Consider the following 25126-nt stretch of genomic DNA (forward strand, 5'->3'; position numbering starts at 1 on the left):
TATTCCTCACGGCCATAGGTACTCACTATAATAGTTTCTTTATAGATTTTCCTAAGCCACTCCTTGGGCTCCTTATTATCTACAACTGCATAAATTGTAATAATTAGTGTTTCAGCCTTGACTTGGCCAAGGTTTCGACGTATGATTGTCTCGAAAGGTTTCAAAGTATGTGTAACACTCATCAAAAAATAAAATTCCATTAGATTCACCTCGAGATATTTACACACATCCCTAGACATATTCCATTTAATATATTTCGATGCTTTCCAAGGTATTTTGATAAGAGGTTCATTGTACATGCTTACAAGGTTTTTAACTTGTTATTGATTGTGTTGTGTTTTAACACTATCATGTATAAAGTACTTCAACACTAAAAAAAAATCCACCTAAACATAAAACATCACTCCTTAAATATTTGGGTATTGATGGTCTTATGATGCATTAAATCTTTATATGATATTTAACTGTATGGTTAACCTACAATGTTGGGTGAATTATTTAGAGATTGGCCCTCGTACTACCCCTTTAATTCATAATTAATTGCATTCAACACTTGTCTTGATCACCACCATCTATCATTAGGGTTTCTATCGGATATTGAAGCTTACTCGGTGAGGTGGTTGATAGTAACCTTCCTACCTCTGGCTCCCTACTGGTGCCATCATATTTCTTGTCCAATTGCTAGTTCTGCAACCTATTACACCAAGGGTTTCAAGTCTTCTCTTGACAATTCTTTACCGATGAGTTTGAATTCATGGTTCCCTTTGACTGTATTCATATCTTAGTTTGGTTTTTATTAGCGCTCTAACAGGAGTCACTATGGTTATTGTGGTACCTAGGCAATATGGAGTATAAAACAACTTGAGATTCACATATCCTTACTCCAACATTTAGCCAAATCCTCATCCCACCAGGTAATACTTTTCCCTTTTGTGTATATATCTCTTTCTTCCTTTTAGTAATATTCTGCACCCAACACTTATGATTTTCTTGTTCTACATCTTATATAGGTGTCGGGAGTTCCTCCTATGTTCAACTGTTTCCCCAATGGGTTTTTTAAGGAAAAAAATCATTGATGTCAGGTTTTTAGGTTTTCCTCATACGTGGGTTTGTGATTATGGAGTGCATTATAATTACTATGGCATGACAGCTCATCGGTCCTACTCATCTGTGCAATTCTCATCTCTATTTCTTTTTACTCCATAGGTGAATTTTTGGCTTCGCCTTTTGATTTCCCCCTTAACAGACCCTGTTTGGCTGGAACAACTAATCTCCTTTAGGTTTTTCCTTGTTCTAGGTTCTGGTTTCTTTCGCCTTCACTCAGGAATGCTTATAAATTTTACGAATATGTGCTAAAGTTGTAAAGATTGTTATCATAGTCTGTAGGTCTTAAGGGTCTAATGAATTTATCAAGATGACAAGTTGTCTTAATGATTTTGTGACATTATTTATTTCAAGCTTGGTCCTGTAGTTGGGTTTTACATTTCCTTCTTGAAAATTTGTATGGTTGTAGCATTGAGACTCTTCTCTCAGCTTGACTTTAAATTTTAAAAGGAATTCCCTAGTTGGGGTTTCAATATATTATTTACATTTTATAATTATCAAACCCTTGAAATTAGGTGGTTAATCATTATTTTAATAGTTAGCTACAATCTTTATTTACTTATTGTGCTAGTGTCCAGGAGGCTCTGGACACTCTCATGACAAGCCATGCCAACGTCTAGGGACTATTTTTCTTAGTGTTGTGCCAGGGTCCTTGGGATTTGAGCCACTTTTTTAGGCCCAGAGCCCAGGTCACTGCCCAAAATTGAATGAAACCTTCAGGATAGTAAGATAACAAGGAAACAATGATTCAAATGTAAATACTTGAACAATCCCTTAACCAAACCCCTACTAGCCATGACAGGAATTTCATCAAACATATCACAAATATGTAATCTACAGTTGTAAACAATAGATTTAAGCATAAATATATCATACTTATTTGAGAATCGCTAAGGACCATGGTTCCCTCATATTATTTTCTTCATTATCATCTATTAGGTCATAGATACATTGCCCATTTATTTACAAGTAAAAACATGATGAGATCGATACGTAACCACTGTTATAAAACACATATATAACCATAATAATAGCAACATAAATAACAATGAAATGACAATCATATGATCCACATATAAACCAATATAATATGCATAGAAATACAAGGATAAATAACCTCATACTGATGATGCAAAATCCAAACCCAAGATGGGACTACCACGTTCCACGTGACCATAGAATGGCTAAGCCAGATCTCTCTTCAACCATTCACCCCCATGCCATATCCGAAGCATGAATGTGGGACTCAAATCAAAAGAACCAATTAGGGCATCCTGAGGTTAAACCACCTCACCCTCATCAATAGAGACTAGGATTTACCATAATCCATCCTAAATCACTAGGCCAACACAATAAACAAGTAATAACATGATTTACCATGATCTCCACCTGATCACTAGGCCAAAAAAGCATGAATGCCTCTGGATTTATCCATCTACACCATGAGGAATTTTTCAGTCTCCTAGTCTCTCAGGCTTTACCGCAATCCACACCGGATCACTAGACCCTAAACCGAGACACTACTCTCTCAGGCTTTACCACAATTCACCCGAGATCACTAAACCCTAAACCGAGACCCACTCTCCAAGCTTTATCGGATATCCCAACCCAAATTTATTAGGACCAACAAAGAGATATCCACATCTTGGATTTACCATATATCTCGCCATTCACTGACAAGGATTCCTAGGCCTAGCGAGGCACACAATCCTGACTTTACCCCAACCCACAGTCTAGCTCAAGGGTTACTAGGCTAGTGGTTTTATTGTGATCCATATTGTTGTTTAGGGACCACTTGGTCATGTGTTCTATCATTCATAGACCCACCTCACTTAGCTTTGAATCCATCCAACAATATAGCTCAACCAAAACATGTGAACCCCATCACACCATGGATATTTGGAAATGGCAAGGCTAGGCTAAAAACACTATCACACCTGGGAAAACCCATGCCATAATGACAAAATAATGCATGCCAAATCTAGCATGGAAAGTAAACATGAAAATTGATACGTGCAAAGAATATTATTGTAGTTGCTTGATCCTTCTCTTCCTTGCTTGATCTTTGCTTCCTCTTTGTCTCCTTTTCCTTTCTTGACCCAATGCAAAACTTGAACAAAAGCTTGCCAACTAATCCTAAAAATCCTTTTTATCAATGAGGCCTCTATTTTCTTCATTTTCCATTATTTCCCTTCATTTTCATCCTCACATGCAACCTGTGACCTTTCACCTTCCTTTTCTCCTAATTTCCACTATTTTCATAAATAAATATGCCAAAACTGCCATTTTGGCTTTCCAAATCCTTTTCCATTGCCTTTGCCAATTTCCTTTAGCCATAATAACTAAATTGAACACCCACTAGGATGTTTTTCCCACCATTCAGCGAAGAATACATGTCCCATCTCTTAGAAAATTATATATTACAGAGAAATGGAACACATAAAATATTGTAGAAATATAAACACAGAAAACACATAAAACAAGAGAGACATAGATATACGTGGTTCACCCATTTTCAGCTACGTCGATGGAGAAACAGCCAGTCCTTCCTTTTATATTATCCAACAAACTGAAGAGGTACAACCTACAATAGATCCATTGTAATTCCCTCTTCACTCTCAATCTTCTCTCTCTTCCTCACTCAGAATACAAATCTACATAGACGCAATACAATTCTCTCATATATAGTAAGGGGTTGCCTTCTAGAGTAAAAACCCCTAAATTAAACATAACTTCTACCGTCAGATCTCCACCTAATAAATGACCTAGATTGACTACGAAATTATAACATTTTACAAGGAAATTTCACATCTACTTTTAGCTTCGGGGGCACTACCCCCGATCCCCCCACCAGGGGGGGTTCCGAAAGGTCATAGTCAACCCCCATGGATCCCCCCTATAGCAAATATTTTATGGGCGGTGTTGCCGCTCCATTACAAACTGGAGTCAAATGTGGTGATACATTTGAATACAAAATATAATCAAGTTCCACATCCAACACCATCAACCATTGTATTATATATTTTTATATGAGCTTTTAACGAGGGTTGTTATAGAACCATCCCCCTTGGGGGAACACCGTCCAATGGCACATATAACCAACAAGACCTTTGAAAACAAAACATACTGCCCATGGAGATTTATAACATAGATCGTTGTAGTATTACAATGATCACCCCTGAAACATCACAAACATACTGTTTACTAGAGCTTTATAACACAACTCATTACGGTATTTACAATAATGACAAAATATATGCACACACACATTTTCTTCACCCATCAAATAATCATACTATCTATGGAGCATTATTAATCTAGCTCGATACAATATGTACAATAATACACACATATGCACATATGCACATTTTCTCAACCAGCAAATAAAAGGATGTGATGTCTACATCTGCAACAAGGGAATCTAGAGGCTCACACCTCCACCCTCAAAGTAATACTAGGATTCACCTCCTTCCCAGGAATTTCACAATCCACTGTCATGGTGAAAGCTACATCCAATATCCAACACTACAATCCTGTGCCACTTGTCCTCTAAATGGACAGTTACTGACTCATTCTTCCAGGGCACACTCCCAATGTGCATATGATTCCATCTAGCAATGCTAATGACCAAAAAAATCCATCCCCGACCTTCCATTCTCTACTACAAAGTCCCTCAATAAATCCGGTCACCCCCTTCCATGTAGTCACAGACCTTCCAAGTTCCCTAGCATCCCCTATCCTGGGTGATCCATCCCTTTGCAAGGCTTCCTTACATCAGAAGGTCGACATCCAAGGAATATACTTGCCTCAAAACCATCATACCATCATAGCATGCTCATGGAAATCAATGGACACTATTGGGTACCCGTTTCCCTCATTGGCCTTGCTACTAAAGTGCTTTACTAGCATACTACTGCATGTTCCAATTCCTTTTTATGTTGCTACTGATACTTGCAGCCAATTTCAACCACCCAATCAAGCATTTTCATACTTCATGTATCAAGCACGTAACTTCCTTTAGATTTAAAATAAATTGAAATAAATTCACATCATACCTCATTAGTAGCTCATCAATAAGGTACACTTGTAATCATGTTTACTTCCTTCCACAAGAAGTCAAACTATCATCTTTGATCAAATCATTATGTACAAACATATCACATCGGTTAGCTCAAAACAAAATAATCATAGATCAAAATAATAAATGACATGTGACTATCATAAACCAGATTTATAGATCACATGCATAATAAGAATAAAATAAAATATCGATATTTATCCTTTAATCAATCCTTAGCTTCTACCTTTATATTTATTTCATACACACTCTGATCGGTTGCCACACTTAATAAACACCCAATGACTTCTCCTAAACCATATGCACATACACATAGTGTGCATCACACACATACAACCACACACACCATACAACACCATGCAATGCATGCATCAACACCTAAACACAACACATACACCTACACCCAGTGTACAACACAACACAATACATGTGCCTACACCTGGTGTACACCACACAACACATATGTACACCTACACCCAATGTAAAAAATAATACATCCATCTAAACTCAATGTACAATGCCACACAATACATGTACCTACACAGAGTACAACATAATGAATACACATGTCACAATACCATGGCTACATAATGCACATACATAGTATCACACAGTGACAAGACAACATGTATGACACACACACAATACCATCTGTACACCAGTGCCATATGTACAACATTTACACAGTAACACCTGTACAAAGCACCACCTACACAATATGTGCACAAAATCACATGTACATGTCACCACCTATACAACATGTACACAATGCCACATGTACATCATTCCACCTATACAACATGTACACAACGCCACATGTACATAGTACCACATGCATGACATGTACACAACACCACATGTACCCAACATCACATGCCCGACATGTACACAACACCATATGCACACAACCCCACATGTACAACATGTACACAACAACACATGCTCGAAACACCACTTGTACAATCATGCACACAACACCATATGTACATAGCACCCTATGTACAAGGTGAGAACAACACCATATGTACATAGAACTGCATATACAACATCTACGTAGTGCCCTATGTACACAACACTACATATCCAGCATGTACACAACACCATATGCACGCAAATCCGCATATCCATCATGCGCACAATACAATATGTACACAACACCACATATCCAACATGTACTAGCACCATCTATACGCAACACTACATATGCAACATTCACACAACACTGTCTATACCACCATGTACATAAAAATGCATAAGAGACACGTACACACAATATATATGCACAACACCACATGTGCACAACATCAAAGATCCACAACATATGCATAACCATAGTACCAAACATCCAAAAATACATAATCTCTACCAAGCAACCTTGCTTCCAGTGCCTCTCTACCATCCATGCTTATCCTAACATGTTGCAAAGCACATTTTTTTCATTGCGCTGATGTATCATTCAACAGTACATGTCATAACATAAACATAGGCATAATACAAACATACAATATCAATTCAAACCCACATGATACTAACCTCATATATTCATCATGACTACTCTTCCCACTTGATTCCCATAAGACCAGGAACCTCGTCATGCCATTCACCTGCATAAGCAATCATTCCTCCACAAGAATGATCCATGACAACCCTGTCAGACAGTGACATAGATACATAGATACATAGACATAAGAATTAGCATAAGAAAAACATGATCTTGTCAGACAACGATATCCATACACACATATATACATATAAACATTAGCATTAAACAACCATGATCCATGACAACCCTCTCAACACAACATACATACATGTATACATATATAAACATTAGCATACTCATGATCATAACATAATTACCATATAGCATAAGGTCAAGGTTAAGAGAACTCTCTTTATTTGTGCACACCGTGCATGACATTGAGAACAATCATTCCCAACATAGCCAACACATCTTATGCCTCAGATCCATTTACTTCACCTTTCTCATTACCTTTCTCATGATTGTCCAACCCTTCTCCGTTTACCCCAATGGACCCAACCAACCCAGCAAATTGTCATATTTTTACCTTCAAATACTGTTGGGTGATTTAACTGAGAGTTAAATCCTTGTCATTTAATTTGTCAACCCGGGGTTCGTAGAACTGACGAGGTATACCTGTACTATAGGTACTACGTAGTTATTTATCAAAATAGATTAATCTAATGCAATTGAAACTAACTATAAATTTAATTAAATAAATCCAAACAAACCAAACCAAACATAAAGAAATTGAAATCACACTTGCTTGAAAATGAAAATAACACTTGCATAAATGAAATTAAACTTGTAGAATTGAAATCACACCACACTTGCATAAATGAAATCACACTTGTTGAATTGAAATCACACTCACACATGCTGAAATGAAATCACACTTGGTGAAAGCAAAAATAAACTTGCACAAAATGGAAACATACTTGCTTAGAAGAAATAAAATAAAACAACTACACTATGTTACCAATATGTACAAAAGCGTGCAAATTGTGGTTGATGGGTGCCCTCCATTCCTCAACAAGCACACTAAGGAAACTATCACATATTAGAGATCAAAGTGGTAGTATCTATTTCATAAAATGGGTTACAATATATTACAAGAACTCTGTATCCTCGCTTTATAAATCAGATGTTGGATGGAACTTGGAACCTCCAACTAACAACTAGCTACTAATGACTAATTAGTTAACAACTAATTCCTAACAACCCTTTGTATGAACGGCACACTCTTATTGATACAAAAATTGAGGATAATTATTCAATAAATATAGATCCTTTGATCTCTCTTAAATCCACATTTATCTCTCATGATTACAACCAAAAACCTAAAATATAAGATACAAATCCTCTCATCCATGATCCTTCTCCTTTGAATGTGCATAGTTAATGATCCACATCTTCTACAATTATTCCACAAATCTTCATGAGTTGGAATTTGAAATTCGAATTTGTGGTTGGGTGGCCAAGTAGGACCCTTCTAGAATCTCCAAGCAGGCCTACAATATCACAAAATTCATAACATGTTTAGATATATATATATATATATATATATATATATATATATATATATATATATATATATATGAAAATATGCTAATTTTCTAACATTTAATCACAAATTCAATTATAATACTTAAAATTAATGACTTAGAAAATAATAATGATAAACCCATGTAATGATGAAAATTGTTACTTAATGTAGGGTTATGGGGCTATAGAGTTATAGAATGAGGGTAAAATGATGGAAATGAAGGTTAAAATGGATGACATTTTGGAGACACAACATACCCCCCAACTGATGATGTTGCATGTCCTCATTACAACTATTGCATTGATTCCCTTAATCATAAGTTGATCATCTTGAAATGTTTTTCTTCTATATGAGCTTTGGATTTGTATTGATTCTCTTTTAAATTTTCATAATCATATCATTTTATAATTTTATTCTTTTTGCAAAGTGTATTTTGAAATACATTTGATTGCAACATATATTTTTTATGGTTGGTTCTTGTGTGACAACCAAAATTTTATGAGTACTGGTTCTTGTGTAACAATACTTTTGTTATCTTTGTTGCATCGAAATACTTTAAAAACTTGAGAATCCCTTTCTAAGTCCCATAGTGATTGTTAACCATTTAATGTGATCATCAATTGATCATTGCAAAACTTATAATTTTTTTTGAATAAAAATGAAATAATAGTTGATTTGGGAAAAATATGTTGGTTATGAAGGAATGGAAGGTGACTTGTGGCATGAAATATGAACATCCCTTCCCCCCCAACTTAAGGTGTTTTTGGTTTTCTTGCAAATGAGAAAGGGAATATGAATGTGGTGAGAGATTTTCCAAAATCACAATTTTAGCATTAAGGAATTACATGATTAATAATTAGAAACTTACATACCTTCACCTACATGAAAAGTTGACAAGATATGTATATCAAAGAGTGTGGATGTTGCTACCAGATCATGGAATGTGAAGTAAAACAATTTGATCTGCTTCTTCTTTCCCTTGGTTGTATGAATTGAGGATGAGATTGGAATCTTTATTGCTGTGGATGCTGAATTCTGAATTGAGTCTTGCTGCAAACTGTTGAAGTCATGTAGTCTTCAATCGGTCCCACTCAGTGGCATAATTCTTATCTATTTGAATAAATGTGTTGATGTTGAACATAGAAAAGAAATTGTTGGATTATTGGCCATTAATGAATGCCATTAACCAACACAAGACTACTCGAATGGTGGTTTATCAATTATTACAGTTGCGTTTTTAATGTTTTTAGGTTTTTAGAAGGTTGAAGCCTGTGACTACATTTTTTCATTTTCTCTAGTGCTCCACCCTTGTCCATGATCCCATGAATCAAGAAAATTCTCAAAATTCAAAATTCTTGGATGAGGTTGAAACCAATGCCAAGGCATTCATATTGTCGCTCGAAATCCAACGCAATTCGTGTCACTGAAATTCGTCTTCGGATTCTCCTACAATCGAGTTATGTTCATTTTAGGAAACAACTAAAAAAATGAATTACTACAAATGTTACCAATATGCTCAAAAGAAATGAAATAAAATTACTACAATATGTTACCAATATGTACAAAGGTGTGCAAACTATGGTTGATCGAGGCCCTTCATTCCTCAACAAGCACACTAAACAAACTATCACATGTTGGAGATAAAAGTGGAAATAAGTATTTCATAAAATAACTTAGAAGATATTTTGTTATAGAGCATGCATATACCTGGGCATTTAATGCCCTATGGCAGGCTGGTTAGCCCTTGCCCTCATATTACATGGTTTTTTTTAAACTGCAAGTTCAAAAAAAACATGAATCTCCTCCTTCTCTTTTATGTCAAAGTGTTGAATTTGAGGTCAGGTAATAGTATTTTCTCAAAATTTTCAGTTTAAAAAAAATGCATTTCCTTGGTTTTTCTCATCGATTTCATCATTTACCATTTGCATGGGGTGTTATGGAATGTTGTTTATGTTACATCGTGCTTTAACAAATTACTACTCTATCTTTCGTTTTGAGAGGTAATGGGAGAACCCTTTTATGTTGTAATTATCATTACAAATACCATGACCACGCGAGGGTCTCATATTTGTCTCGATGATTTAGATGCAACATCAACCTCCATGTTTTTTGGTTTCTGAAGGCTAGATGCATATTAATATTTTTTTGAAATTACCATATTATTTTAGATTGGCTAGTTCTCAAGGTTGTTTATCTCTTTTTTATTTTAGATGGGTTAGCTCTCAAGGTTGTTTATCTCTTTTTTATTAGTACTTGCATGAGTAAGATTCTTGCAATAAATTGATCACTAGTATTTAGCATTCACAGATACAAATTATGTGAACAATTATCTCATTTTTCAACCATAATTTTTTGATGTAGTAGCAATATTTATGCTATAATTTTTATATATTTGTGTAATAAATTTTCATTGTTAAACTTCATAGGAAAAACACCTAGTTTTCTTTTTTTTTTTTAAATAACTCATACTCAGGTAGATAACACATTTACCATCAATTACTACCCACCATTTTTTTTTGTAGTGGTCTGAGTTCATCACATATTACATCAAGCTTGACCTGTGGTTTGAGAAACCTCGACCTAGAGACATCTAATTCATCAAAATCACCTGGGGATCGCACTCGACCTAGCCTACACTAGCTCTTAACATGATTGGATTTTTTCCTACAGAGTTTTGAACCGATGACCTTCACTTCACAGAGTGACTTAATAGTACATCCGAGAATGAGTTAATAGTACACCTCATCACTGTCTATTCTACACCCCGTGGGTTTTTTTTTTGTAAGTCAACACCCATAGGGAATTTGAACTGATGACCTATACATGGAGTGCCTTAATAGTGCACCCTTCACCATCAATCCAAAGCTCCCTAAGCCAACTACTACCCATCATAGTTTAAGCAAGTATTTGCATAAAAAATATATCAGAGCCACATGTAAACTAGGAATTACTGCCCACCATCATTTATGTGTTCTTTAGCACAAGTAGGAGTAAAAGTGTAAATGTGGAGACTTACTGGTGATTACTACCTACCAAAAATTTATGAAAGTCTGTCTCCCTTTGTAGGAAATCAATTTTTCTACTTCATATATTAATTTGCAATTTTTCTAAAAGCATAATTTCCACTGGAGTACCTTCCAACACTTGTTGTTTACCGAAAAAGTTTGTTGACACCATAAAACATGTTTTTGTTATCTTAGTAATATTAACAAGTTAGAAATCATGTTCTAGATAAATTTATATAAAAAATTATAACTTACATTGGTCAATGTCATATTAACAATGGTGAATAGGAAATGAAATCTTGTAGTCTTTCTTTGTCCTGAACTAATAAATTGAGATGTCAAGGGGATAAATTAATTGCTCTCCCAATAAGGAATTGCATAAATTTTGGTGGGTAGTAACCACTAGCAAGTCTATACATTCATAGTTTTACTCATACATAAGCATTGAGGAAAACATAAATAATAATAGCAAGTAACTCATAGTAAGTATATTTATTTATGTCTTCTATCAATTTTCTATGCAAAGACTTGTTTAAATTATGGTGGGAAGTAATTGATAGTAAATATGTTATCTACCTATCAGTTATTCTCAAGGATTTTATTTTTGGATGGTTGTCCTACAAAGATTAAGAATAAAAATCCACTACATAAATATCTAAAAATCATGCATGAATATTACAACCATATCCATAAATTATGACATAAAATATATAAATTAGTTATCTACATAACATTATATTGTGCAAAAATTATAATAGAGCTTTCAAATTATGGTCCAATTAATTGTTTGATAAGTAATTTTTTAATAATAAAAAAAAAAAACTATCCAATTTTCAAATTTAAACCAAAAAAATAACATGAGTTTGAGTTCATACTAAACTAATAGTAATGAAAATTTGATTACTATCGTCATGGAATATTATGAAAGGGTCAATTATCAAGGCTATGCATCCCTCCTCTCAATGAGCCTGTGGTCCTTTGCTTCATATCCATCATGCTTGCATTGTGAGAATGGGCATCTAATCATTTTCATTGACTTTATTGATGGTCCGAAAGAGCATTTGCCCATTTCATTAATCTTAAATGTATAGGTTGTGAAGAACGGTGTTAGTTTTATCTCATTATCATCTTAACGTCTAGAATGTTAGAAAGACCATGTACTAATTCTACTCCCAAGTTGAAAGCTATATTGGCTTAAAGGGCATGTGTTCTTGCTATTTTACGTGAACAACTATATCATGGAAAAAGAATACAATCAATAGCAAGGATAATATGTGATTAATGTTCTGTTAGCTCTCCTTTGTTTACACACATGAGAAAAATAACACTAACATATACTTGGTGAGCAAATCCATAACTTATTTATTGGAATATGTGAAGGCTGGTGACATAAAAATATAGTTACGGTTCCCATGAAAATCCGAATAATAATAAATCTTTACTATGAGCGAATTTGGCTAGAATCTTATAGGTATTTGAATTTGAATGACTTTATCCTATATTGGTTTTTGCATTTGAATTAGATGATTTGTGTATTAGAGAAAAGAATGTCGTATATGTGGTATTGTTTTAAAAATTACGCACAAAACCTACTGTTGTTCTCCTCAATTAAATTCAGAAGGCATAATCAACATGTGTGATCAATGTTGTAAACTACTCAATTATAAAAGTAAGATAATCTTGAATTGAAATATGTGGATCTTAGGATCATTTTACGCACATAAAATGATGAAGTACAAATATATGTCAGGTTGGCAAAAGTTGGATTAACTAAATCCCAGATAAGTCATCCACCAAAACAACCAACCCTAATTACCAACTCTTCCTAGCCAAGAATTTGTCCTATCTAAATCTTGTTGCTCCATATAACATCCATAACAAGAAAATATAACACATCAAAATGCTTCCATGGGCACCTTCACTAGCATCAAAAAAATTGTACAATATAATATCTTTCTTTCTTCCCATCAATCACTCCAACTATACTAGGGGTTCCAAAATTTATAAATCCCTAGCAAGATTAAGTACTTACTCTAATATTTCTCCCAAATTATACATTATGTTGTTCTAACCATAAAAATATGAGATGAAATATTCCTTAGGTCAACCATGCACTAATATCTAGGTGGAAGGGTGATGATGAAGAATGAAACCTTGAGGTACACTATTTTTGTATTTGGGAGGGGCATTAGGGACAATCAAATTAGATTTGGACATTGCTATGAGGTCTCTATTACATATTTGTATCTAATTTGTGTGACTACAATATATTTGTATATATTGTAGTGGAGGTAAAATCTAACTAACCCAAAAGGTTTTTATAAGTGAGGCATTGAGCCAAAGAACCAAAATCATGAGTATTTGTAGGTCCATACTAAATCATTTCATACAGATAATGATGTTCACACTTCTCAAAACTTAAAAGTATCTAGGAGGAGGAAACACAGAAATTGAAGTAGTTTGAAATGTAGAAATGAGAGAAGATATCAATATAAATGAGTAAACCTCAAATAAAATGGATTTATTATTAATTTAGCCAAAGGGTATTTAGGAGAATATAAAAAAGTCCATAATGTAATACACATAGCTTGAGAGATATGAGAAATAGTAAATAATTCCATGCATCTTGAAGGTTGAAAGGTTCAACTAACTGCATACTATTAATGAATAGTGTCAACAATCTCGGGCATCACTCTTTCATATGTTGCATAGTGTTGTTTTTGCATCCTCCTCAAGGGTGTGACCTCCTTATTCATATCAATTAACTAAAAAATGTACATTGAAATGTGCTGAAATACAATATAGTTGAAAATGAAATTGTAGTATGTGAGGTTGTGACCTTTTGCATCATGATGGAATAGGTGGCTTTTGTCCACCAAAACACCATCAAGGTTTCAAGAGAAAAAATATAGAATGTATGTATAAACTATGTTCAACCTAGTACCCATGAAGCTTCTTCACTACACTGAATATCATAAGAATAGTAAATTTGGTGATTATAGAAGTTAATGATCGTTGTGACCGCCAAGACATCCTAGAATAGACTATATTTCAATGAGAGATTATAAAATAGTTTTAAATTATTTTTTCTATTTAATAATGTTATTACCAATGATTAAACTGGTGGATTTTTCATTCTCAGATCGAAGAGAAAAGAGCTTCCAAGTTTTTATTCTTCTAGGTTTCTTCAAGATTGAGTTCATCTTTTTATAATGAAATTTCCATTCATAAACTTGTGTGCAACAAAGATGAAAGCTTAGGAGATTGGTGTTATAGTATTATTTTTTTCCCATCATTATTTAATTGTTTCTTCCATAGTTTTTATATTTCCTAGTATAAATTTGTATTTCATATTCGATATACACAAGACCAAATATAATTCCCTATACCTACCAATCCATTATGTACAAAAAAAAAACCAATAAATTGTATTATAGTGTGAAATACACATGTATGCAGTTAGATTACTTATAACCACCACATGGCCTAGTTCTATCATAACTACTACTTTAGAGTTGGTTATGAGGGAATATTTCACATGGTAATATATAATATCCCCCAATTCAAACGATTTTGGATCATTATTTGATTTATTTGAACAATATGGCATTTAACATATGTGAAACTTATATGGTTAAAGGAATTGATGTCCCTTTAATAACATTATCATTACACAAAAAGTGTAGATAAGTAGTCACTTATGCTAATTTAAGAGATAGTTTTCTAGATCTTTTAAATCGACAAGTTTTGAATTTCCTTGAAATACACCAATATAATTGATGTTGAAATCTCACATAAATGTTTATGTGAATTAAAAAAATATACGCATAATACAAATTAGAAATCGAGTAACATGATAATATTGATTAGATGAGATAACACTACTATGTTTGCAAATCTATAGGGGTAAATCATCATCATCTTCTTCTTCATCACCATCACAATCCTAATCATTCATTAACATGAAACAAAGGAATAGATCAACTCAGAACATGCGCCCATAAATTGTAAATGTGTGTGTATTAAAAAAACCTCAAGTGTACATTTTTTTACAAAATGGCACTTCATGCCTAATATATAAAATGCACCCTGTGCCCAAATATAGAAAAATGACACATTATTTCATTAATCACTACCACCTTCACCATTATTATTGCATATTAGAAGTTGGTATTTGTTCTCTTACTCAAAGTAGGAGCTTGAGCCTTTTCTTTTGGATGTGGTCTAGAAACTTGACAAGAAAAAATATTTTTGTAATATTTTTTCCATAATGAATTAATACATATAAGATGATACTTTATAAATCAAGTTAAGAAAACATTTTCGATATATAACATCATTAATCATAATGGTATTTCTCTCCTCCATGATCCTAATCTTTTAACTATGCTACTCTTAGCAAGTATCAAAATCAAAGCAATAAATTTAAATAAGAATACCTAAAATCAAAGTCATTCATGATGCATACAAAATTCATCAACAAATGATCTCACTATGGATAACTCAAGTAACAGTGAAGATTCATCGCAAGTGGAGCACTTCTGTATATAAATTATTCGAAGGAAACATATGTTATCACATCAACTATGATATCCATAATGGATGGTGGATGGGGGATTCATGTGGACTAAGTGATGAAACTATATAAAATGAAATGTTGTGGACTAAAATAGGTTAGTACAGGTCCAACCATTGTTGATGGTTGGAATGATGGAGATGGTGGGGATGGGTGGTTATACACACCGATAGGTTGTAAGAGGGATGGAAGTACCCTAAAGGAAAGTGATAACCCAAGAGTTGAGGCAAGTTGGCAAATTCAAGAGTTGTCCTATATCCTAGCACAAATGAGGGGCATAATGTGAATGGTGGTGAATGCTATGATGATGATAATGTTAACTAGAATACAACGAGCCAATTTGCATAGACATTTATAATATTTTTATTAGTGTAAAAACCTAATAGTAAACGAGAATATGATAACAAAATTGACATTTAAAAAAGATTTAACTCGACATATGATACCTTAGAAATTTTCTACAAGAATACAAAGGCACCTCCCTATTATTATAGGGAGGTTCTTTTGAATAAGATAAACCACCTATCCATCTAATCATCTATAAAAGATTGGTAGGTGCACCATGATATACAAATGTCTTTTTTTATGAATGGTATTTATAGTTGGATTATAAAATCAATAAAAAAAAATATCATGAACTATGTTGGAATTCAGAGGCACAGCAATTTAAATAACAAATAACACAGCAAGAAAAACAAGCACATAAGACACAGCTTTTAACGTGGTTCACCCAACCAATCTGGGCTACGTCCACCAAACATAGGCATCAGGAGTTTATTAATCAAATTAGGAGATTACATCATGAAATCCTCACACTCTCTTAGCAAACATCCAAATGGTTGCCTGTTATATAGCCTAGAGAATCTAACAGCCTCATAACTCCCTCACATCAAATATAGGAGGCATTAACTCCCTCCCAACAACCTGGAGCTAATCTAGGAACTGAATCCCTATTGTTGTCATCAGCTGAGATTTTTCCTATTTTGCTCAAACAGAAAATCTCAACAATCTCCACCTTGACAACAATTCGCCTGATGCCCTGTTATTATTATTTTATCTTTTCTGCAAGCCAAGAGAAGCCAAACACCAGCGTAGCTTCTCCAACAAAACTGGTTTCGTGAACATGTCTGCACAGTTCTCCTTTGTATGCACCTTTTCAAGAGAAACTCCCCTGTCAGTGATAACCTGTCTTACAAAATGATATTTGATTGGAATATGCTTTGATTTACTATGATAGGTCGGATTCTTAGCCAAATGTATTACACTTTGACTGTCACAAAGTAACCTGATGTTATCCTGTAACCTACCAAACTCACCAAGCAAACCTTTCAACCAAACCGCCTCTTTGCAAGCATGAGAAGCAACAATGTATTCTGCTTCAGTAGTGGATAAAGCAACAATATTCTATAGCTTTGACATCCAGCTTATAGCTCCACCTGCAAGAGTAAAGACGTACCCTGAAGTTGATCTTCTCTTATCCAAATCACCTACAAAATCGGAATCAACATATCCGCAAACAAATTCACTACTCTTATTGTAAGAAATACAATAACTACTTGTGCCTCTCAAGTACCGAAGCACCGATTTTACTGCTGACCAGTGTTCTTTACCCGGATTTGCCATGTACCTGCTGACAACCCCAACTACATGAGAAATATCTGGTCGCGTACACACCATCGCATACATCAAACATCCTACTACATTGGCATAAGGAATTCGAGACATATAATCCTTTTCTTCATCTGTATTAGGACATAAACTCGAAGAAAGCTTAAAATGGGAAGCTAAAGGGATCGACACAGGCTTCACATTGTTCATACCAAACCTCAAAAGTATTTTCTCAACATACTTCTGTTGTGATAGCCACAGCTTACCATTACTCCTGTCTCTGAAAATCTCCATGCCCAAAATCTGTCTTGCGGCTCCTAGATCTTTCATATCAAACGTCCTTGCCATCTGAGTCTTCAACCTGTTGATTTCTTCAATGCTTCTGCTTGCTAAAAGCATATCATCAACATATAACACTAAGATAATGAACATGCTATTATTTAACTGCTTAAAATAAACACAATGATCATATTCACTTCTTACATATTTCTGACTCAACATGAAAGAATCAAACTTCTTATACCACTGCCGAGGCGACTGCTTCAGGCCATATAATGACTTCTTGAGCCTGCAGACAAATTTCGCATTGCGATGCTGAACAAACCCTTCCGGTTGTTCCATATATATTTGCTCATCTAAATCACCATGTAGAAATGCAGTCTTGACATCTAACTGCTGCAACTCCAAATCAAACAAAGCCACTAATGCTAACACAATTCTAATTGAAACAATTTTAACCACTGGTGAAAATATCTCATGAAAGTCTATACCAGCTTTCTGAGAAAACCCTTTTGCAACCAGCCGCGCTTTGTACCTGTCTTCCGTATCATTCACACCCCGTTTCAGCTTGAACACCCACTTGCATCCCACAGTTTTCCTGCCTTTGGGAAGTTCAACCAGATCCCACGTGCCATTCTTACCTAAGGCCATCATTTCTTCCTTCATAGCTGCTTTCCACTTGTCACTATTTGAACCTTCTACAGCTTCCTGATAACACAAAGGTTCATCATCATTAGCGATCAAAGCAACTGAAGTAACATGATCATCATACCTTCTCGGACAACGTTTGATTCTTGTAGATCTCCTTAAGAATGTTTCTGGTGCTTCCACAATTGGCTATCTATCATCTGTAGAAACTTCTTCATGATCGCCATCTGAGACCTGTTCATGTCCTCCATCTGAACCCTGTTCATAATCTGATTCTGAAACCTGTTCATGACTAGAATCTGAACTATGGTCGTTATGACTATCATTAGAAATGTTGTCAAACCGAATATGCTGGAAATCAGATACATCATCCTGTTTCAATCTTCTATCTACATCTAACTGTACAAGAGAGGATTCATTAAACTTTACATCTCTGTTGATGATGATTTTGCGGGTAGTAGGATCCCACAATCTATATCCCTTTGTTCCATCACCATACCCAACAAAGATATACCTTTTAGACTTTGGATCTAATTTAGTTCGCTGATGTTTAGGCACTAGAGCATATGCATCACAACCAAACACTCTGAGTTTAGAATAGTCACAAGGGTGTCCTGTCCATACCTCTTGCGGAACCTTGCAGTCTATTGCCGTTGATGGAGATCGGTTTATCACATAACAAGCAGTTGCCACTGCTTCCGTCCACAACTCCTTTTGCAACCCGACATTACTCAGCATACACCTTGCTCTCTCTAGAAGAGTCCTGTTCATGCGTTCAGCAACTCCATTCTGCTGAGGAGTATAAACCGTGGTCTTATGTCTTTCGATCCCTGCATCCTTGCAATAGCTGTCAAACTCCTTGGAGGAAAACTCACCACCATTGTCAGTTCTTAAACATTTTATTGTTCTACCAGTGTTGTTTTCTACCAATGCTCTAAACTGCTTGAAAACTGTAAAAACATCAGACTTCTTTTTCAACATGTAGACCCAAACTTTCCGAGAAAAGTCATCAATGAATGATACAAAATAAGATGAGCCACCATATGACGCTGTAGGGGTTGGACCCCAAACATCTGAATGAATATAATCAAGTATCCCTTTACTAGTATGCTTGCCTGTTTTAAACTTTTGTTTACTTTGTTTACCAAACAGACAATGTTTACAGAAATCCAATTTTCCAGATCTTAGATTAGGAAGTAACTTTCGGTCAGCCAAAATTTTCAATCCTCTTTCACTCATATGCCCCAATCTTTGATGCCATAAGTGAATGGAACTACTGTCATGTTCAGACACAGACACATGATCTGACCCAGTTCTACCTTCTAACTGAAGTAGATTTCCTACTTTCTTAGCTTTCATTACTAGTAAGATACCTTTATAGATTTTCATAACTCCACCTTGAATTACAGTTTTATATCCATTTGAATCAAGTGCTCCTAATGAAATCAAATTTTTCCTTAAATCTGGTACATGCCTCACATCAGTTAATATTTTGGTTGTGCCATCAAACATTTGTAGTTGTATGCTTCCAATCCCAACAATATTACATGTTACATCATTACCCATGTATACTACACCATCATCAATTGATTTATATGTTTTAAACCAATCTTTATGAATACACATGTGGTTAGATGCCCCGGAATCTAACAACCAATGTTGATCATGTTTTGAAATATTAACTGACAATACCTCATCACTCATACCTGAACCAGATACTGAACCTGTATCTGTGGTGTTGGCTTCCTTCTTTTCTGTCGAAGAGCCTTCTTTAGCAGCCTGCTTTCGCTTCCAGCAATCCTTTTTCAGATGTCCAGCCTTGCCACAATGCCAGCACTTCATCTTTGGCTTCTTTCCTTTGGACTTTGAACGAGAGTCGCTATGCTTTCCCCCGGAGTGTCTCTCTCGTGAGCGCCCTCTGGCCATCATTACCTCTGATGTAGAGGTGTCTGCATTCGACCTCTTCCTCGTCTCCTCAGCCAACAAGGCTCCAACAACATCGTCAAATTCAAGGATATCTGATGTACTAAAGCTTATGGAAGTAACAAAGTGATCCCAGGATTCGGGCAAAGAACATAATAGAGTTATTGCCTTATCCTCTGAATCAAATTTCACATCTAGACTGTCTAATTGCACCAACAAGGTATTAAAAACATTCAGGTGATCAACAATTGAGGTACCTTCTTTCATCCGCAAACCATAAAGCTGTCGCTTCAGGAGAATCCGATTTGTCAAAGATTTCGTCATATAGAGCTTCTCAAGCTTCGACCACAAGCCTGCAGCGGTTTTCTCTGACACAATGTTGAACAGAACATCGTCCGCCAGACATAACCGAATTGCGCTCAGAGCTCTATCGTCCATCTCATCCCATTCATCCTCCGTCATGGAAGGAGGTCTTTTGTTTTTCCCCAACAGTGCTTTCGCCACACCTTGTTGAACCAGCAGATCGTGCATTTTCACCTTCCAGATCTCAAAATTATTCTTGCCATTAAACTTCTCAATTTCAAAACGGGCACTTTGAGTTTTCGCCATTTGATATAAGAAAAAAACACAGTAATCTCCAAATATCCAACCAGCAATTTAAAAAAAAAAATTGCCTATGCCTTTGTTTTTACACAACAAAAAACTGCCTTTTTTGCACTTCACAAATTTTTTTTTTTTCTTGTTTGCTCTTGTTGTTTTTTATTTGCACCAATTAACCAATCTTATGAATGCTGTCACTGCCTTTAAAAAAAAAATAAAAAAAAATTGACTAATTGGCCCTGCGTTTTCATTTGGCTTTCTCTGCCAACGAAACTCACTGGAGTCACTGCGTTTTTTAAAAAAAAAAAAATTGACTGCGCACTCTTGATACCAATATTGCTACCTCTGTGCTTTGTGCCAATCCCAGCACACCATATATAGAACAACAACACAGCGCACGTATTCAATTTATCCAGGCAGTTTTAAAAAACATATGAACGTTGTTTTTAAAAAAAAAAATATACCCACGCTGTTTGGATACTATATCAACACCGTTTTACATCCATTACCACTCAATTTTCAAATATAAAAGTCCACGCAGTTTTGGAAATGAACATCCGCACCATTTGTAAATATATATAAAACCACGCATTCATAACATATCTCAACGCTGTTTTAAAAACATACCCCTTCGCTGGTTATGATATACACCCATTTCCACGCTGTTGGCAATATATTCACGCTGTTTTCTATGCTTTTAAAAAAAACCAGGCTCCAGCAATAATAAGCGCACCAGCCATTTAAAAAATTCAGGCTCCATGCATTACTGAACATACCTTTACCAGCTTAATTCAAGCTCAGCACACCGCACAGCAAAACGCACCTTCAGCTCCAGCAACCAGAGAAAAAATTCTCCACGCCAGCAACAGCAGCGCTCCAGCAACACCTGCGCTCTACCTCCAAACAGTGCAGCTCCAGCACAGCCAGCGCTCCAGGCAGCACCTCCAACATGCTCTGATACCATTTGTTGGAATTCAGAGGCACAGCAATTTAAATAACAAATAACATAGCAAGAAAAACAAGCACATAAGACACAGCTTTTAACGTGGTTCACCCAACCAATCTGGGCTACGTCCACCAAACATAGGCATTAGGAGTTTATTAATCAAATTAGGAGATTACATCATGAAATCCTCACACTCTCTTAGCAAACATCCGAATGGTTGCCTGTTATATAGCCTAGAGAATCTAACAGCCTCATAACTCCCTCACATCAAATATAGGAGGCATTAACTCCCTCCCAACAACCTGGAGCTAATCTAGGAACTGAATCCCTATTGTTGTCATCAGCTGAGATTTTTCCTATTTTGCTCAAACAAAAAATCTCAACAAACTATTGCTTTAAATGTTTAGGTCTCTAATTTGGTATTTATTTAGAAACATTCTATAAAATTAATACATTTATTTTAACCTTATAATCGTAAATATGAGTTAATGGACCTTAGAATTTGCGATGGAAGACACAATTGTGCCCAGAGAAGTGACTAGTGATAATAGAGAGAGATCTAGAATTTAGTAAGTTTCGGAATTAAGTAGGTTTCATATAAAGGTGGTAAGAGAGCTCAATTATCCATTAATTTCTATGTTTATGTTTGTTGGTTGCGAATTGGTGTTTGATGTGTCTTCGTCGTGAATGAGTTTGAGTGTTTTCCAATATGGATAATATTGAGTCTTATACAATGTAATAAGAAACAAATTATAAAAAAAAAATCAAATTCCATTAAAATACTTACTTGAATTATTTAAATATTATGCGTAGAGTCTGGAATTCATTTGTCAAACACTCTTCAATTTTAATCTCCCAAATTTGCTCTAAATTTTCCTATTAGCGATCAAAGGGTTTGCAGCCATCTACTAAAAAAATATGCAGAAAGCGGTTTATAAATATTTTGATGCCACAAAAGCGCACAATCCCTAAAGAGGAGATGTGTGCGAAATGTGTGCGTGTCACCGAAGGTAAGGAACTTGCGTGCTTTCAAAAGCGTGTTCCTCGAAAAGTTTGGTATGGTAACATCGGTAATAATATAAGAAATGGCAAAAAGCTAAAAATCAAGAATTAAAAATAGTGAGCTCATTCCTACTAATCTCATTATCACTTTTTCAAAAATGATGGTGACACTATCTTTTACGCTCCATCTAATTTTTATTATTATTAAACTATTTATCAAACTTTTAATAAAACCTCAAATAAGTTATGATACTTCATTAAGTAATTTTCTCTATCTATGGATTCCATAAAAATGACACCTCTAGGAAAAATAAGAACATAAGCACTACACAAATTTGAGCTTTTGAATAATTTTAAAGAATTTTTTTTAATTATATACTTAATTTATTTCCAATTTGTTTATCAAATTTCATCTCAACTCTTTCTAAACATTTTTATCCCATATAATAAATAAATCCCAATACCAATCTCAATCCCAATCTCAATCTCTCTCCCTCTCTCTCTCTCCCTCTCCCTCTTTCTAAATTACCATTAACTTTTAATGTGACTAGTTCTTGTTATTTAAGTAAAATTAATAAAACTAGTATAGATACATTTTAACCATTAACTTAATATGAATTTAGAATAATCAAATTTCTTGATGTGCAAACTTATTTTAAGATGCAAAAAACAATGAGTAATTTTTTATGGCTTAAATTGTATTTTTGAATGTTATAGAAATTACGTAATACCTACATTGAGTCATTTTATCAGCCCACATTTAACTAAGTATTTTGTTATTAATATATTTTAAAGTATAAATAAATATTAAATCATATTAAAATATTTTGTTCATTTAGATATTTTGTTTTATACAACATTAAAATATTTTTCTTTTAATTTTTTTTCAATAAATAAAATATTTTAAAAAATATAAAATATAATATTTTACACATTTTTTACTTTACACAAATTATATTAAGTCATATAAATAGCTAATTAAATATACATAACCTAACTAATATTAATTTTTTATTTTAAAAATATTTTATTTTATTAAAAAAACAATACACTGTAAAATAAACCTTAAAGTGAATAACAAAAATCAACTTCATCCCTCTCGTTGTTTCGGCTCAATAACAGAAGTCGACTGTCATGGCTACGCGTCCCTATCTCGTTGTTTATGGAACAGTATAAAATGTGCTCGGATCATCTTATTAACCTAAAATAATCATAATAATGTAATAACGTCAAATGGTCAACTGTGGTGGCTGCCGTCCCTCTTCTCAATGTTTAAAGTCCGTGGTGCCCTAGAATATGCTCTAATCATCTTAGCAATACTAATAACGATGTTCATGGAAGATGCAAGATAACTGTAGAGGAACAAATCCAAACAAAAATATCTATCAACGTGCGTTTAAAGCTCTGTCGCTTATAGCTGCTTTCTTACTTGAGGAATTAGAAAAAATAATAGAAGTGTCGTGGAATGACGACGCATTCGGTGTCAATGTGGCAGCTAATAAAAATTTGGCTAAGGGCTCAGAGAGCTCAATGATTGATAGGGAAAATAAGACAAAACACCATATAAAAAATACAAAGCTTCGGTATATGTTAACTAGGTATAATTATATATATATATATAAACTAATTTTATAGTGTGTAATTCCCTTTTTTTTTTTCCAATCTAACACATGTGATATTGAAATTCAATTTTCAAAATCATCATGGAAGATGGAACTAAACAATGTGCATAATATATAATATACAAGGTGGGTTTATCATAAAAATTTAGCTGTTCGATGTATTGCAAACTAACAATACCTACCAATAACTATACTTCCAACCACTAAACGATGCTGTTGATTGCTCAGGTTAAGAAAATGCAGAGCTAGCCGACTCTATTGAACAAAGCTTACTCCTTCACGACTATTACTGCCTGTTTGAAAAACTATAATTCTCTTTCTCCAGTCTTTTTTAAGAGAGTAATTTATAGCTTTTTCATTTTTTTTCTCATGGATTATAATTAGATAACTTGAATTCCACCTTCGCCCATGAGCGTTTCCACATAAACCTTAGATGAAGCAAATCATTTGTTAGACTTGAAATTGAAAACTGAAAAGGAAAATAATTTGAAAGGAACGCGAAAAAGAGTTGTGTGGTTCATTACCCCCCTGTCCCTTGTAACGTCGTTTCTTGCATTGTGAGAAATAAGTCATTAGGTAAAGAAAATAATTTGTTACATAGAATGTGGGAAAGAAATATTTATAAAATTGAGAAAGATGAATTTCTTTTCAAACGATTAATTTGATT

Source organism: Pinus tabuliformis, chromosome 7 (genome assembly GCF_031772625.1).
Source record: "Pinus tabuliformis cultivar Carrire ecotype Pingquan chromosome 7, CPIR1, whole genome shotgun sequence".
Taxonomy (NCBI): Eukaryota; Viridiplantae; Streptophyta; class Pinopsida; order Pinales; family Pinaceae; genus Pinus; species Pinus tabuliformis.